The 17,223-nt window shown below is 30.1% G+C and overlaps 2 non-coding genes across 2 annotated transcripts; both read right to left on the bottom strand.

Moving 5' to 3' along the window:
• Positions 1-1,970: 1,970 nt before the first annotated feature.
• TRNAH-GUG (transfer RNA histidin (anticodon GUG)) lies at positions 1,971-2,042 on the bottom strand. Its single transcript has one exon. It is a non-coding gene; the product is annotated as a tRNA-His (tRNA).
• Positions 2,043-3,785: 1,743 nt separating this feature from the next.
• Positions 3,786-3,857, bottom strand: TRNAH-GUG (transfer RNA histidin (anticodon GUG)). The gene has a single exon. It is a non-coding gene; the product is annotated as a tRNA-His (tRNA).
• Positions 3,858-17,223: the final 13,366 nt, after the last annotated feature.

The following is a 17,223-nucleotide window of genomic DNA, read 5'->3' on the forward strand; positions in this document are numbered from 1 at the left end:
TGTTGCTGTTACTAATTCCATTTGTCAATACCAGCAGGCCTGCTATGAGAATCCAAGCGATTTTAAGACACGGGGTGCATTTCTTGTTCTTCAGTGGCGCCATCTATGGTCAAGAATATAACTTTAGCCACGCACACGTCACAGCCCGTTTTAAGGGGAGGACCCATTTATATTCCATTCCTTCATCTACAGATCGTAATTTTGACCTTAACTAGAGAACGATCAATCTCCAATTCAGTACCCCCAGAGTTATTGTTCAGGGAACATGGAGGACTTTGTGACTCGACAGATTTAACGTGCAGCAGTTATCATTTAATACATGAGGATTCTCCGCCCAGCAGGATTCTAACCCACGAACATGAGTCTGATATCCTATCAGCCAGACTATTCCAGTCTAGAATCCTTATCTAAAATGATTATGCATAGCAAATTAATTTTTAAACCTAAAAAGTGCTCTTGAAATCCTAACAAATCTCTACAAAGCATGTAAGTTAGATGAAGCTACTAACACCACAGCACGTTTGATTGCTAGGAGAAACAGATAATTGTTGTTTATTAAAAACATGTTCCATCAAGCAATGAAATTCATTATTATTTTTTTCGAATATAAATTAAACGGTATCATGTTAAAAAATAACTCCTTAGAGCGACGCTGATTTCACGAAAAATAACTAAAAATAAATTTGATAATTTTTCTTTCTCTTTTAAATATCTCCAATTTTATTCGCTAATTATGGCTGCAATCAGGGCCTTTTTTAGAAATCTGAGGGTTGTAGGCCCAGAGCTGTCGGGGGGGGGGGGGCTGCCAGTTGTATCTTTAAACAAAATTTGCGTGTTACTTTTCAACAAAAGGCCTTTAAATTATAACATAAGTAAATTAGCATATATTAATTAGTTTAGCGTATATAAATTTCTAAAAATAACTAAAAATAAATTTGATAATTTTTCTTTCTCTTTTAAATATCTCCAATTTTATTCGCTAATTATGGCTGCAATCAGGGCCTTTTTTAGAAATCTGAGGGTTGTAGGCCCAGAGCTGTCGGGGGGGGGGGCTGCCAGTTGTATCTTTAAACAAAATTTGCGTGTTACTTTTCAACAAAAGGCCTTTAAATTATAACATAAGTAAATTAGCATATATTAATTAGTTTAGCGTATATTTAATCGAATTTTTGTTAGCTTATAATTCTAATAAACAATTTTTATGGAAAAACACACAATATATTTATAGATATTTGGATTTCGGGGGCACGCAGAAATTTGTGGGCTCTAGGAAAGACCTTATAATAAATCAGGTCCTGGGTGCCATAACTCATTAAGATTTTTTTTTAGATTTACGTAAAAATCTTAATAGGTTGTAACTTTAGCAGTTTGGTGATATATTGAATGAAGAATGCTTATAGAATAAAAACTTAGCTTTAAATCAAAAACGATGGACGATTAACGCTATTAAAAACATCTAAAAGTGTAATGGAAACTTCAATAGTAAAATACGCAGTTAAATTTTAAACTGAATAGAATGGAAACTTATGAACTTTTCAAGTTACGTGCTATTATAAAATATGTTTTATAACTGCGAAATCTTATTTAATGTAAAATTCCAAAAACTTCTTTCAATCTAACATCATATCTCAAGAAGGCGCAAAAACTAAGTTTGCCTCTGGTTTCTACTCTCTCCTATACTCCAGCTGCGTCTTCGCATGTATCTGTACTTTAAAAATAATAATATATAAAAATATAAGAGTTTGAGCAACGATATTAAAATCACAAAACTTTTTTGACGGACATTTAAAATAAGCAAAAAATTGCATCAATTTGAGCAGATTGCAAATCTATGATATGAAAATATTTTTTACAGTTGATTTCTATAAAAAAAAAGAAGAGAGATTTAAAAAAAAAAGATAAACCTGATTGCCCAATTTCAAGGTTCGAAATCCTATTAATGACGCATTTTTTAACAGTCAAAAAGCTACTGCCGTGACCAGGATTCGAACCTGGGTTATTGCGGCCACAACGCAATGTACTAACCACTATACGATCACGGCTCGAGCTCAAAATAGTTTAAAATTATTTACACATTATTATGAAGAATTGTTTGTAAATGGAGCGTGAAGAGCAAGGTAATCCATTTTGTTAACTTTATTTAGACACAGATGGCGCCATTGTAATAACGTAAAAATAAATTAGTTACTTTTTTTATTTAAAGGCAGTGAAAGACGACTTAAATTAGCTGTGGACAAAACAACGGTACATTCATTCTTTAGTATTTTCGAAAAATAAAAAAATAATTATGAAATTTACAAAAAAGGTAATTTCGTACAAGTATTAATAATTTTATATTTTTTTTTCCAAAGGTAAAAATATTCCATTCAAATGATATAAATAAAAGTAATAAATGAATCCAGAATAAATATTTGTGTAAAGTAGGAAAATATTTTTTTCCCTGAAAAAATGCATTTTTTGCATTTAAATTTTTTTGTCTAGACAAATGAAGTTTTTCATGTACCATCATTTTTGTACTTACGAGCATATTCCAGATTACCAATCAAAAAGCGAGAATCAGAATCATTAGAGTCACTACTAAATGATTTGGCAGTATCAAAAATGTTTAAAAGAAAAAAAAACACCAGAAAATTCAGTGCTTGCTGGTCGTATCGAAACATTTAAAGATCTTAAGCAATAGATGGCAGCACTAAAGTTATCCATATACAATTTAAAACAATTTTAAAATATTTACCATCGTATGTTTGCTTATCTCATAGCAAGAGATTTGAATAATTGCAAACTTTTAAAAAGTTTCTGCGTTCTTAAAACCTTTCTTCAATTGAGTGTTTTTAATCTACTAATCCAAATAGAATATTAAAATACATCTTCTGTAGTAATCTGCATACCCTCTTGAGACCCTGCGTCCCTTTGTTTTGGACAACATTGGGTATAATTTTATCATTAAAAAAAGTTATATAATTTTTTGCTTTTTGTGAGTCTTTACAAAGTCATTGAGTTAAAATTAACTGAATTTATTTCATTGTTCTGAGCTTTTAATTACAATGAAAAACAACAAGAAAGTTACGAAATTCGATTCAAGTAACCTTTTGCACAATTTTATAACGTGCAAATATCTTACTATTTGAATTTAGTGGAATTTGTTTTCCAAACCAAATGTGAAGAAATTTTCTATAAAATATTGCAATATTTTGCAAAAGAGAAAAAAAAAATGAGAAAAAATTAATTTTTTATCATTTATTAGTAATTTTTGCTAAATTAATTTGCTAAAAAAATTAAGTTTAATTCTTTTGTTAAAAAAAAAACACGCTTCAGTTAATTTATGAATTTTTTTCTAATAAGCGACATCTATTGCAAACAAATTGCCTTTTCTGCCATTAATTAAAGCTCGGGACTTAATATACAGAGAGAGTCTCTTTGCAACCCAGGGCAACCCAGGGATCCCAATCTCTGACCAGAATAAACAATCAGAACTCTCCCCAAGAACAGACAATCGTTGAACTTTGTTGTATCAGCGCGACATCTTTTGATGAGGATAGGGACAACAAACAAGGTTAAAATGATTTTTCAAAAAAAGGCGAAGAAAAAAAGCAGTTGGTGTGAATTCGAAGGCAAGGACAGAAGACAAAATTTTGTGGAAAGGTCTGTAGAAGACCTTCATCCACAAATTATCAATCTCATTAAACGCCTTGGTATACTAAACCTAAAAAGTAATGAAATCAAGAAAATTGTGGGATTTTGTATATGTGTTATATTACAATAATGTAAATAAAAATATCTGTACCTGCCGTGACCAGGATTCGAACCTGGGTTATTGCGGCCACAACGCAATGTACTAACCACTATACGATCACGGCTCGAAATTGATATTGTTTAAAATTTTGACAAAACAAATTATTTTGAAGGGATGATTGTAAATGGAGCGTGACGAGCAAGATAATCCTTATTGCTTAGTTTATTTACGTATAGATGGCGCCATTTTAATATAGCCTTATAATAAATTAGTTACTTTTTTGGAAGACAGTGAAAGATGACTTAATTTAAGTGTGGACAGAACAACTGTACATTCTTTTAGCATTTTAGAGAGATTAAAAAATAATTATAAAATTTTAAAAAGGTAATATTGCAGTAGTATTAATAATTTTACATATTTTTCTGTAAAAGTAAGAATATTTCCTACAAATGATATAAATAAAAGTAATGAATGAAATATCAGTCCCAGAATAAAAATATGGTTAATGTTGGAAAATGTTCTTTTTTTTCCGAAATTTTTTTATTTTTTGTATCAAACTTTTTTGCCCAGTCAAGGGAAGATTTTAATTTTCAGGGCCCCCATCATTGTACTTAAGAGCATAATCTAGATTACCAGTCGGAAAGTGAGAATTATTATTTACTACTAAATGATTTGCCAGCATTAAAAATATTTGAAAGTGTTCATTTGTTAGAAAAAAAATAACAGAAAATTGCACTCTCGCTGGCCGCATCAAGATGTTTAAACGACCTTAAACAGTAGATGGCAGCACTAAAATTTCCCATTACAATTTAAAATAATTACCATCGCTTGTTTAATTAACTGAATTCTTTTTTAAAACAGATTTCGAATAATTTATTAATTTATTTTATACTAAGCGACATCTATCATAGTAAAAATCAACTTTTTTGCCATTTTTTAAAGCCCGGGTCTTAAGAGAATATACGAGAGAGTCTCTTTTCGACTCCGGATATAATAATATCTCTTAAGAAACACTTAAGATAAGGGGGAGGGGTCATTTTCTCTTTTGTTAACAATTTGTGACCAGAAAAGACAATCAGAACTCTCTCCAAGAACAGACAATCATCGGACTTTCCTGTATCATCGTGACATCTTTTGAAAAAGACAGCGACAACAAACAAGGTTAATATGATTTTTTTAAAAAAAGTCACTGGTGTGGATTCGATAGCAAGAACAGAAGACCAGACTTCGCGGAAAGATCTGGAGAAGATCGTCATCCACAAATTATCACGAATCTCCTTAAACGTAATGGTATATTAAATTTAAAAAGTAATGAAATCAAGAGAATAGTGGGATTAGGCATATGCGTTTTATCACAATAAAAATATATACACCTGCAGTGACCAGGATTCGAACCTGGGTTATTGCGGCCACAACGCAATGTACTATCCACTATACGATCACGGCTCATATTCACAAGTTCATTAAATGTTTAAATTAGTAATTTTTTTCTTTTTCTTACCTGCGTTCTAAATAGAGCGTAAACATCACTTGAATGAGATAGGTTTAACATTTTTTGAAAATAGATGGCGCCACCATTAGAGTATTAAAGGACTTATAAACTTCACAAACATATATCAATATCTAGGCTTACAATGCTACTATCAACGTATCATGATAATTTTTAAAATGGAGAAGCATTATGAAAAAAAAGAAAAAAATTCTAAAAAATTAATTGTTCACAATACTGCTTATAAAAATTTCAGCTACAGTTAGAATGTTTCTGACAGATAAAAGTTAAAACAGCACGGCAGTTTTTTATTTAGAACTTCAAAAATGAAATCTAATTAACACGAAACAGATAGCGTTGAGTTCTTACACAACGTTTCACACGTGGTATCAATTATTTTATAGATTATTATTATAAGAGATAGAAAAATTCTTCCTCTGTTACAATTTCTATAAAGATTGTAGATTTTAATTTAATCTACTATCTCAGTTTTCTAGTTAATTAAAAAGAAACTGTTACCTATTTTATGCTTTAGTTACTGTGAATCAATAAAATTGCATTTTTATTTAATCAATAATCAATAAATTTGCAAAAAAAATGCAATAAAATTGCATTTTTTCGATTTATGTTTAGAAATGGTTGTTAACAGTATAGAAATAGGTAATAATAAAGGAGAAGGTTGACAGTAGAAATAAATTTTTATAGTATTTGCACAGTGCCGTAGCGAGCTTAACTCGCGCCCGGGGCACAATACCTTTTTAGCGCCCCTCCCCTCCATTCGAAAACCATCTAATATTATAAGTAAAATATACTCGCAAAGTAATAAATAAAGTAAAATAAATAAAGTCATAGGCTCAAGCTAGGCATTAAATTTGAGAAAACAAGACTAGATTTTGAAGTCCATAATATTTATTTCTTTTGATATCGTTTATTAGTCGATTTCGAACTGTAGACGCCAGAAGATGGATGAATTCATTTTGAATCTGTGACGAATATGAGACAGACAGTTTTTGGAGTTTCTGTGGCATGTTTAAGATGATTTGCTAGTAGCGGATCAAACTGAGCTACAAGTCTAAGTAAAGATAATAGGTTTCCTACATTTGTATCATCTTGAAGTGCTAGTTTTTCAACATGGCCACGTAGAGGAAAATTTTGTATTATTAAATACCTCATGCAAGCTAATATTTTTTGCATGGGGTATTTAATGATACAAAATCTTCCTCTACGTGGCCATGTAATATATTTCGCCACCGTTCTTTTTCAGACTGAATGTTCGCTTCTAATGATACATCAATTCCCGTTCTACTTATACTTATTATTCGTTCTGTTTCTTTCCAAGCCGTAAGTGATTTTCGGTAGTTTTACCTTAATTTTCTATGGAGTTGATAAACTATCATTTTTAGTTAAATTTAAAATTAAACTAAGGTAGGTTGTTAAAATTAGCTTTAAAAGAAGTCTAAGTCCAATGCTTATTAATGTGATAGTTTTGACAAGCGTAGAAAAAAGTTGCTGGTTTTAGGTTGTCCCCCAGATAAGCCATATTTGCGGTAAATTAAGAGCTCTTTGTTTAATCAAACACTGTTAACAAATTTTTTCATACCCTATTCACTGAACAATAGAATCGTCGAGTAGATGTAGTAAGTAATCTTATTTGTTTTATTACTAACCAAGAATGCCTTGAACTTGAAAGGTAGTAACACAGTGAAATATACACTATAATTTATGCTAACATTAAGCTTATAACATTTAATAACATTTCATTTTTATTCTAAGCAGAGCGCGATGACAATGACGCAAAACTGAAAAATACAGGCGCAAAATAACTTAAACGTTAATATTTCGGGTATTTACCTAATTTGTAGCGGAATTCCACAACCTGTCGCAAGTGTCACGGATATGTACAGTCACGGAAAAAAGTATCCGGAAAGTAACAAATAAAGAATCATTTATTTTTTGAAACAGATAATTCTCAGGCACACAACAAATACGGCGTTTGTGTCCTTTCCTAAAAACAGCAAAACGCTGTATTTGTTGTGCGTCTGAGAAGTATCTATATTAAAAAATAGACAATCCTTTAGTTATTTTCCGGATACTTTTTTCCGTGACTGTACACATAAGTACATTAGAGTGTTGTTGTTATCGTTTTAAAATAACAAGCGTAAGCTACATTGCGTTTATAGAAACAAAAATAAACAGTGTTCTGAAAGAAAGAATGTTTGCACACTGTACAAACACTTTGTACACTGATGGTTGTACGTACACTGCAAATATTTGGAGATAATATATGTAACCACACAGCGTAGATGCCATAAGGAAGTGCTGACAGACACAGGTCGAGTCAGCCCAGCCATTAGAAAAGAAAAAGACGTGTCATTTCTATTATGAATATATTATTACAGTTTGATTAGTGTTCCTTTTTATTTACAAATTAACGTTTATTATGTTTCACTGGCACTAAATTTAAAATATATTTTCCAGAAATAAATCATAATAAAAGTAAAAATTATTCAAAAATTTTTTTTGTTTTGCTGACCATTTGGCGCCCCTTTGTGAGTAGCGCCCGGGGCATGATGCCTCCCTTTGCTCCCCCCTCGCTACGCCACTGTATTTGCATTACAAATTACTGAATTTTAGTCATACAAATATTGATACATACCTTTGTTCCTTTTAATAAACTTAATATGAAATGAAATACTAAATAAAAATTAAATTAATTAAAATTGAAAGAATTCATCCTAATTTTACAATCTAATAATAAGCATTAAATAAAAGAAAAACATAAAAAAATTTCAAGCTTAAATTTAATAAGAAAAATTTGCATTATTACGACTACAAAACAAAAATCGATTAAGCTAATTTCAAACTTACAATGTTTCAAATTGTGATCGTTAACAGAGTTGAAGAGAACAATTATTCCATTTGAAAACAGGCCTAATATTGATATAAGTTTCTAAAGTTCTTATTGCCTTAATGGTAGCTTCATCTATTATTTAAATTTTAAGTTCTTAGTATTTAGGTAACATTCATGCTCCAATTAGAATGTTGGTAATTAAAAGAAAAAAGTATTAATTTTAACATTTTAAAAAACCATTGATGCAACCTATGATCGCATAGTGTTAGTAAATTGCGTTGTGGCCGCAATAACCCAGGTTTGAATCCAGGTCATGGTAGGTACAAATACTTTTCTATACAATATTTTGATAAAAAGTATTTAAAATCCTACTATTTTACTGATTACATTACTTTTAAAATTTAATATACCATTACGTTTAATTAGATAGATCATACATACCTTTGTTTCTTTTAATAAACTTAACATACTGTAAAATATTAAATTTGAACTCAATAAATTAAAATTGAAAGAATTCTTTCTCCTAATACTATCTAATAATAAGCTTTAAACAAAAGAAAATCATGAAAAAAATTAAAATTGATCTCTTATTTTTATAGTTTAGGTTTAATCAGAAAAATTAGCAATATTACAATTGCAAAACAAAAATCGATAGAGCTAATTTTTGACTTAAAAGTAGCTTAATTTAAAATGTAACATTAACATTCTAACTGCGATCGGTAACAGTGTTGAAGAATAGCAAAAAACAAAAAATAAACAGCAAGTCAATTTACTTGGACAGTTTCCATTAAAAAAGAAGAGAAAAATTTATACGAAACTCAAAAGCATTATTCGATCTTACGATTAAAAACAAAAAAATCAAATGAGCATTAAAACAATAAGTTTAAAACAATAATGTTAGTAACAAAGGGAAAAAGTGAATAAAACATATTCATCTTGTTAATGCTTTATCTTAGAATACAGCAAATATATTGAAATTTTTTTAAATGGCTGCCTTCTGCCTTTTTAAAAAATAGAGCATCCTGGGAGCCATGGGACCCACTTTTGCCAACGGAAATAACTTCATACTAAACTCAATAGTATTATTTGATTTCACCATTAAAAAGTTAAATGAACATTAAAACAATAAATTTAAAACAATAATGCTAGCAACGGAAGGAAAAGTAAAAAAAAATATATTCATTTTGTTAATGCTTTATCTTCTTAGAATACAGTATAGTGTAAGTAAATGAATTGAGAATTTTTTAAATGACTGTCTCCTGCCTTATCTAAATTTAGTGCATCCAAGGAGCCATGGAATCCAATTTTGCCAACTGACCTGAAATAATTTCATACGATAATTATGGTCAAAGAGTGGAACAAATCCTGTCACACCAATAAAATGTTTGATTTTTACGCAAGATAAATTCTAAATTTATATATTAGATAAGTTTTGCTTTTTATTACACGTAACATAATTTTCCCAACTAGATAGATTAAAATTATTTTCAATTAAGAATTGGTTTAATTGAAGTTAAATAAGAGGTTAAGAAGGCTAGATATGGCAATTTACTTCCATCTGAAGTATTAAAAAGGTATTACACAGGCATTGTTTTTGAAATACTAATTTCTACACAACTAGAATTACTGAAAACATACAGTAAAGTAGTTTGAATACTTAAAAATGTTAGTTGAAATTAAATTTTAGTAATTAAAATTACTTAAATTCATAGAAAATGAAATGTGCAAGTGTTCCGAAAATGATCCATTTACTATTACTAAAACTTATATCAATGTGTAAGCAGTATATTATTTTTTTTATTTTAACTTCAAACTTGTAATCACGGTGGTCACAAATGAAATTTAGAAGCTGTATTAAGGGTAAAACAATGCTTCCAAACGAATTATTATCACTGCACCAAGAAAATAATTAGCATCATTATACCAAATAATCATTACCAAAGCTCTTAAAAATTTATAATTTTTCGTTTGCTGCAACTGGGATAAAAATATTATCTTTTATGTTTCAGTATTTTTGTTTTTAAATGTTAAGTACAGTTTATTTTTACAAAAATATCGAAAAAAAGTAAAAATTAATAGTTTGGTGCCTAAGTTCCTGCTGCTTTTTATTATTATTATTAATAGTATTGTGACAGTGCCCCATCTTATGATATTTCCTTTCCTTTTGACGGAAGTTTTCGTCCAAAAAAGTCGATTAAACTCAATTGGGCGGCCAAAGCGAGGTTAAAATTTCTATTTTCACGAACTATTCTTAAAGTTAAGGCACCCTCACTATAAACTACCTTTTGTTTACATCTGCAGATTTTCTAATAATTTTCTTTAACTAACTGCAATAAAATAAATTAAAACTGGATTAAAAACTCGTAAATAGTTTTTTATTAATTTCGATTTTTTTTACCATGATCATCTAAATCAAAATTTATTCCATACATCTAAGTATTACTGTATGAAATTTTAATTAAAGTAATACAAATTTTTAAAGAATTTAGGTACTTAGGCTTTATAGGCACCATAAAGTCTCTGGTTTAATCATCGGTTTGGTCATCGGGTAATGATCAAATTCGGTAATATCGCTATGATTATTGATAACTATAATTATTAAAAGTGAGGCGTGGTGGCTCAGGGGATCGAATGTTCATCTTCCAATAAGATGAACAGGTTTCGAATCCCTGGGATGGCTGGTCGATACGAATTCCGCACCTGGCTCGCACCAACCACAGTGCTGACGTCAAAAATATCCTCAGTGATAAACAGATCAAGGGTTAGAATCCCCTTGCCATCGGACTAACCATGGCAGGTTTTTGTGGTTTTCCTCTCTATTTCGCGCAAATGCGGGTTAGTTCCATCAAAACGTCCTCCACGAGGGCAAACTTTCTCTCAATACAGGAGTTCCCTTTTCTTCTGAATTGTGTTCAAAATTACAAGGTTATGGAGTTGAACGTTAGTAGTCGTAAACCCAAAATTGGGTGGGGTGTTCAACAACGGTCATAAATTGAAATAAAATTATTAAAATCGGTAATTTCGCGACTAGTTTCGATAACATAACATAGCAAAAGGATGATATCGCGAGTATAATACACGACGACTGAATTATTGAATACGATATTATTATGAATTTTTGTTAATTATGGTAATTTTTCTTCGGGTAACGAAAATATTGAGTTATGTAAATTTATTATAAATTAGGTAAATTGAAAAAGATGCATATATACTTTGTTAATTATCAATATTTTTTCGCAATACATCGTGATATTAAAATTTGGTGACTATTACGGAAAAATAAGTTCAATTTTTTCAAAAAAGTTCCTTTTTTGTTGAATTTTTTTTGCTCCTGATTAACGAATAAGTATCCTTTTTTAATCATCTTGGTATACACTTTTCAGCTTTCCGCATGACTGCGTAATCTTAACTAATAACGATTTAATAACACTTACGATTCTTTTTTTTTACCTCGTAAAAATAACGTACGAAATTTAGCTACTTTATACAATAAAAGACACTTTAATGGTTATGTTTAAAGTATCAGTTCCAAGTTTTATCACCCTTTCACCTAAAGTTGTCAACTCCCGTGTTAAAAAAAATCAAAGAATCTAGTTGACTTTTCGAGTGACAGGTCATCATTTTCTCGAGTGGGATTTCATCGCTGGCACTTAAACATGAAGACCACCCAAGAGGTTTTGCGATAACCTTTTATTGTGTCAACATTGTAGGATACAATCTTTTCTCTATTTTTCTATTTTTTAAATAATTTAATTTGCGCTTATTTGGTATGCAAATTAAGCGTGCAATGAATATTCTTTTTATAATCTTTAGACTTAGTTGACTGAATGTGTAAAGAAAAAATATAGCCTTCCCACTTTGTTATTTGTTTAATTAATTTACATGTTTATTAAGCTAAGGATATGTTTTAGTATATGGGTCAAATTAGGTCAAATTTTGAGCTGAAATAGGACCTTCACAACACAAGTTTGAGTTGGAATGGTGGACTGAAATTTAGGACGCTGGGTTTCCCGAAATAGAAACAAAACCCTAAAAAATTGCTTTAAAATAAATTATATTAAACATTTAAAACAATTGTGGTAAGTATTCATATGGAAATACGGAAATGTAAGAAAAGTAGTTATACATGCATTGAATAAATAAAAAAAAGAAAGTATAGTATACCATTTCAATGTCACGGATAACACTGGCAGCATCCAAGATGACTGTTACCTCATAGTGACAGCACTATAGCAAGATGCGCAAATTTGCACGAAAGAAGAAAACAAACAAACATAAAGCTAACACCTTGATAACTTTTGGTCTACTGATCAGTTTTTTTTTGCATTCTAAGACTCCATCTTTCGTAAAGGCATTTATTCACTGAAAGTGTTTTTGTATGTGCTTGATTTGGTAATTTAAAACAACATCTGCACAAAATAATTTTACTTTATAACCGTCGTTGAACAACCGGCGCAATTTTGGGTTTACGACTATCAATGTTCATCTCCGTAGCCTTGTAATTTTGAACTCAATTAAGAAGTCAAAGGAATTCCTGGATAAAATATTGGCAGAAATTTTGCCCGCGTGGAGCACTTTTTGATGGAACTAACCCGCATTTGCGTTACATAAAGAGGAAGACCACAAAAACTTCCCATGGTAAGCCCGACGGCAAGTGGACTCTAACCCACGATTTGTCTACAACTGAGGATATTTTACGTCAGCACTGTGGACGGTTCAAGCCAGATGCGGCATTCGTATTGATCAGCCATTCCTGGGATTTGAACCTGGTTCATCGCATTGGAAGGCGAATATTCTATCCCATCACGGCTAGCCCAGCGTGATTAAAGAAAAAAAAAAAAAAAACGAGGAAAAAAAAACTAATATTTAAAGGAATTCTGAAACTGATCAAGGAGTTATTTCCAGAAAAATAACACTCAAACCAATTATATTTTAATGATTATCATAGTTAATGATTACCATCACGGCTAGCCCATCGTGATTAAAGAAAAAAAAAAAAACGAGAAAAAAAAAACTAATATTTAAAGGAATTCTGAGACTGATCAAGGAGTTATTTCCAGAAAAATAACACCCAAACCAATTATATTTTAAAAATTATTTTCGACTTTTTCAACCTTTTTTTTTTTTGAAAAAAAATTAAAATGTATTTGAAAAAATTTTAGGTGATAGAGAAATTATGATATCGACACGGTTAATGATTACCAATCATCGGAGCGGAAAAATGCTACAACAAAAAACCACGTGGTGATGTTTCGCGCCAAAACTCCCGTTCTATCAGACGTCTAATTAATGCGTAAAAAAAGAAGAGTGAACGATTCAGAATCAAAAATATAACTGTATTCACGGTATCATCTCGTATAACACGCATGGCGCGTTTACCAAAAGGTGCGCGTGGTGTCTAATAAATAGCACGCGCAAAAGCACCTAATAGCGATCGCCATGTGGCAAAGGCACGGGCCAGAAGTCGAACGGGGGATACAAAGCATGACGGTCACGGGTGATTCGAACCCGAGACGCATCCGAGCCGAACACAACACCTGCCCACGACATTTAAAGGGTTTCTTGTAGATTAAGTGTCATTGCGATTCAAGTGAAAGTATACCCAGTCTGTATCATCAGACGTAGCATGTCAACAAGGGATAATGTCCTACGTGCAATAACCCCTTTTGAATACGAAGTTTGTGTCACACTTTGCGTATGCATGTTTGATCTCTTCTTAATCATATACTTTACTACCTTTTTCATATTCTGAGATTCTTACTGAGAATTTGTTATTCGTTAAGTAAAAGTATTTGTAAATAAATATATAAAAAAAAATTGCTTTTAATATATAGGCATATTCCTTGTAATAATTCCTTGTTACTTTAATAATTCGAAAGTATGATGCGTATTGCGAGACATTGAAGTTTGCATAATCTGAAAGTATGGGAGATAATATGAAAAAAAAAAAATATGCCTCAAAAACATGAAAATATAATGAATAATAAAAAATAAAAAAAAATACAGTGTCTACATGATGTGAAATTCAGACATCTACTGTGACAATATAATGTCAGCAAGATCTGATAGAATGATACATAAATTTAAAGTAGCTTGATTAACATGAATATATTATGCAAGCATGCATCATACTGAATGTATGATGTCGGCATAATCTGATAGTATTATGTCAGAATAACTTAAGAAGATGAAGTTTGCATAATATGAAGTAAGATGAATAATATGAAAAATATATTCTGTCTGCACAACTTGAAAATGTCATGCATAATCTGAAATTACAATTTTTACATAATCTTAAAGTGTGATTCATACCATGGAAATATGTTGTCTGAGCCACCTGAAAATGAATTTTGCAAAGTAAAATAAAATATGTTGTTTAATCAGAAAATATGTTACCTGCATTGAGAAAAATGAATGGTCAAAACTACCAGAATATGGTAACATTTTTCGTGTTTCTAACTCTTTAGTAACATCTAAAAGCACGGTAATTTTCACCAAAGCGCTTTAGTTATGATTTTGGTAAAATTAATAATAAAATATGTTTTTATAGAATGTGATAAAATATAGTAAATTTGGCAAAATTTGGTAATTTTATTATAATACCTTATAGCAACTCATAAAAATCATTTATTCGGTTAAATTTTTTCTTCTTCTAGTTTTGTATTTTTTATTAAATATGTGGTTATAAGTACTATAATTTTGAAAGTCAGAATTTCTGGTAAACCGTTACCATATCAACGAAGAAATGACCAAATGAATGATTTAAATACAGTATATTTTGGTTCTTATTATTAGAATTATGTTCTTTTTTTACTTTTTTTTTTACCAGAAATGTTATTACTATACATTACGGTAATGTCATCACATTTTTTTTCTGCGTATGGATAACCTGAAAACATGATGTTGGTATCTGAAGATTAAATTCCCTAATTTTCGAAATGACATTCCTGTCCCTTATATGTCCTATAACCACATTTTCCATGTGTCTGCAGAATTATATAGCAGAGGAAAAGAACCTTGAATATAGCTTTTGTTCTGATGATTGGATTTTTGTTATCTAAATGACACTCTTTAATGGTTCAAAAAGGTGGCCTCAAATATGCTAATTAACTGGTACTATTAAATAACATACGGAATTAGGCAAAAAGGCTCAAAAATATACTTTCTCTGAAGAAACATAACTTTTATTCTCGATTTATTTAGACTTTGGACACTCAAAATATAAAGAGTAACCACATTCTGAAAAATGCAATCCCAATAGCTTAGGAAGGAGAACGAAGTAAAGGTTCCTAATGAGAATTTTACTTTTTTTCGCTTACGTCACCATACCGTCAGAACTGTATTTTTTAGTAAGAAATATGGGTTGAAAATTTTTGCACATTATTATAATTTTTTTTTTATAAAAAATAAATTGTATTAAGAAAATAATTTTAAATAATTAGGTTTTTCTATTTCCTTTAAGAAAGGTGAAAAGAAGTTTCAAGTGCATAGATAAAAATTTTTTTCATCATTTCAAATTTCAAAATACAAAATTAGGGAACACTCCCATTGAACGTGATTCAATCGTTCTACTTCAAAAGCACCAATCATTCTCAATTTCTAAATGTTTATTTGATATAAATTTTTATTTTGATGAAAAAATGATAAAAAATATTGTTGGTGAAGTGTTGTAAAATATATTATATTAAAATGAAAAGTTTGCATTCAAAACATTTAAATTCTAAACAAAATCGTTTATTTATAACAAAAAGAGAAGGAAAGAATATTTCCACTCTTCTCTTAAGATGAATACGGATTAAACTTTTCAGTCTGTTTTCGAACGGTATAGTCAGAGCAGCTTGGAGCTGGCTCCAAAATCTCAATGTCGCGAAACTGACCCATTTTCTAATTATTTAGTTATTTTTATAAATATTAAAGTATTTCTGTTTTTTTTCATATTTTTCATAATTTAATATTTTTCATAAGTTATTTATTTCTAAAAAACAACTATTAAGTTGATTGAAAAAATTTAAAGTTACCCTTATATAAAATCTTAAGGACTGCTTTTTATTTGCTGCAAATTGAACGAACTATTTTATGAACTCCCGAATTTCGCGCTTACATATTAAAACGCTTCTTTCGGCAGATCTGAAACTGAGGCTAATTTTCATAAAATTACTAAATTAGCTTTTGTGTCTTAAAAGATTATGAGAGTTATCATTACTGCGTAATGACTGTCTTTGTGAGTAGGTCATACGGCTAAAAGTTCATTTATTAATTCAAGATTATTAAATTAATGTACCTTTTTGATAAAGAGAAATGACTATTCATTTGAAGAGTTTAATTTAGAATTAAATCAAAAACGTAATAATAACAGAAAATGATGTAAAGGAATAGTGATAAATTAATGTAATTGTTAAATAGGATTAATCAATGAATAAATAAATTATCTACAAGCAAATTTCTTCATAACGCTTATTAAGTTTATGCTGGTGACAGTCAAAATCATTCATATCTCTGTTTATTAACGATCTTTTCAAGTGATTTTTCTGTTGAATGACAATGCCCGAAACGGTAAGACGGTATATAATCTTTTTCTGGTACAGAGATATATTTTTATTAATTACTATCATAAGAACACGTAGAAGATTAAAATAGTAGTAAGTACACTGAGAAAAAAATATGGTCAAAACTACCAGAAAATGATGATTTCTGGCTCTATGGGAATACCAAAGGGTGTGGTAATTTTTACCAAAGTACTTCGGCAATGATATAGGTAAAATTAACAATAAAATATTGTTTTATAATATGTATAAAGATTTGGTAAATGTGGTAAACTCTGGTAATTTTATTATGATACCTTAGATCTTGGTGCTAAATTTTTGCACAAATGTTTGCAGTTCCCTTAAATCTTCCATAAATCAACCTTAATTATTTTATTTGTTGTACGAATATTGGAAAATTAGATTTTTTAACGAATATTGTGCTAGACGAACATTTGTTCGAACATTATAAAAAAAAAGCATTTATTTGTATCAATTTTTTTATTAGTTTTATCTTTTTACAAAATGTACGGGTCCCGCAGTGGACTGATCGTTAAGACACGGTTCCCAGCAGATCACCAAAGTCAAGCATCACTGGCTACGGTCAGTGTGCGGGTGGGTGACCACT

The sequence above is a fragment of the Parasteatoda tepidariorum genome, chromosome 6 (genome assembly GCF_982258835.1).
Source record: "Parasteatoda tepidariorum strain Cologne lab strain chromosome 6, Ptep-v5.0, whole genome shotgun sequence".
In the NCBI taxonomy this organism is placed as follows: Eukaryota; Metazoa; Arthropoda; class Arachnida; order Araneae; family Theridiidae; genus Parasteatoda; species Parasteatoda tepidariorum.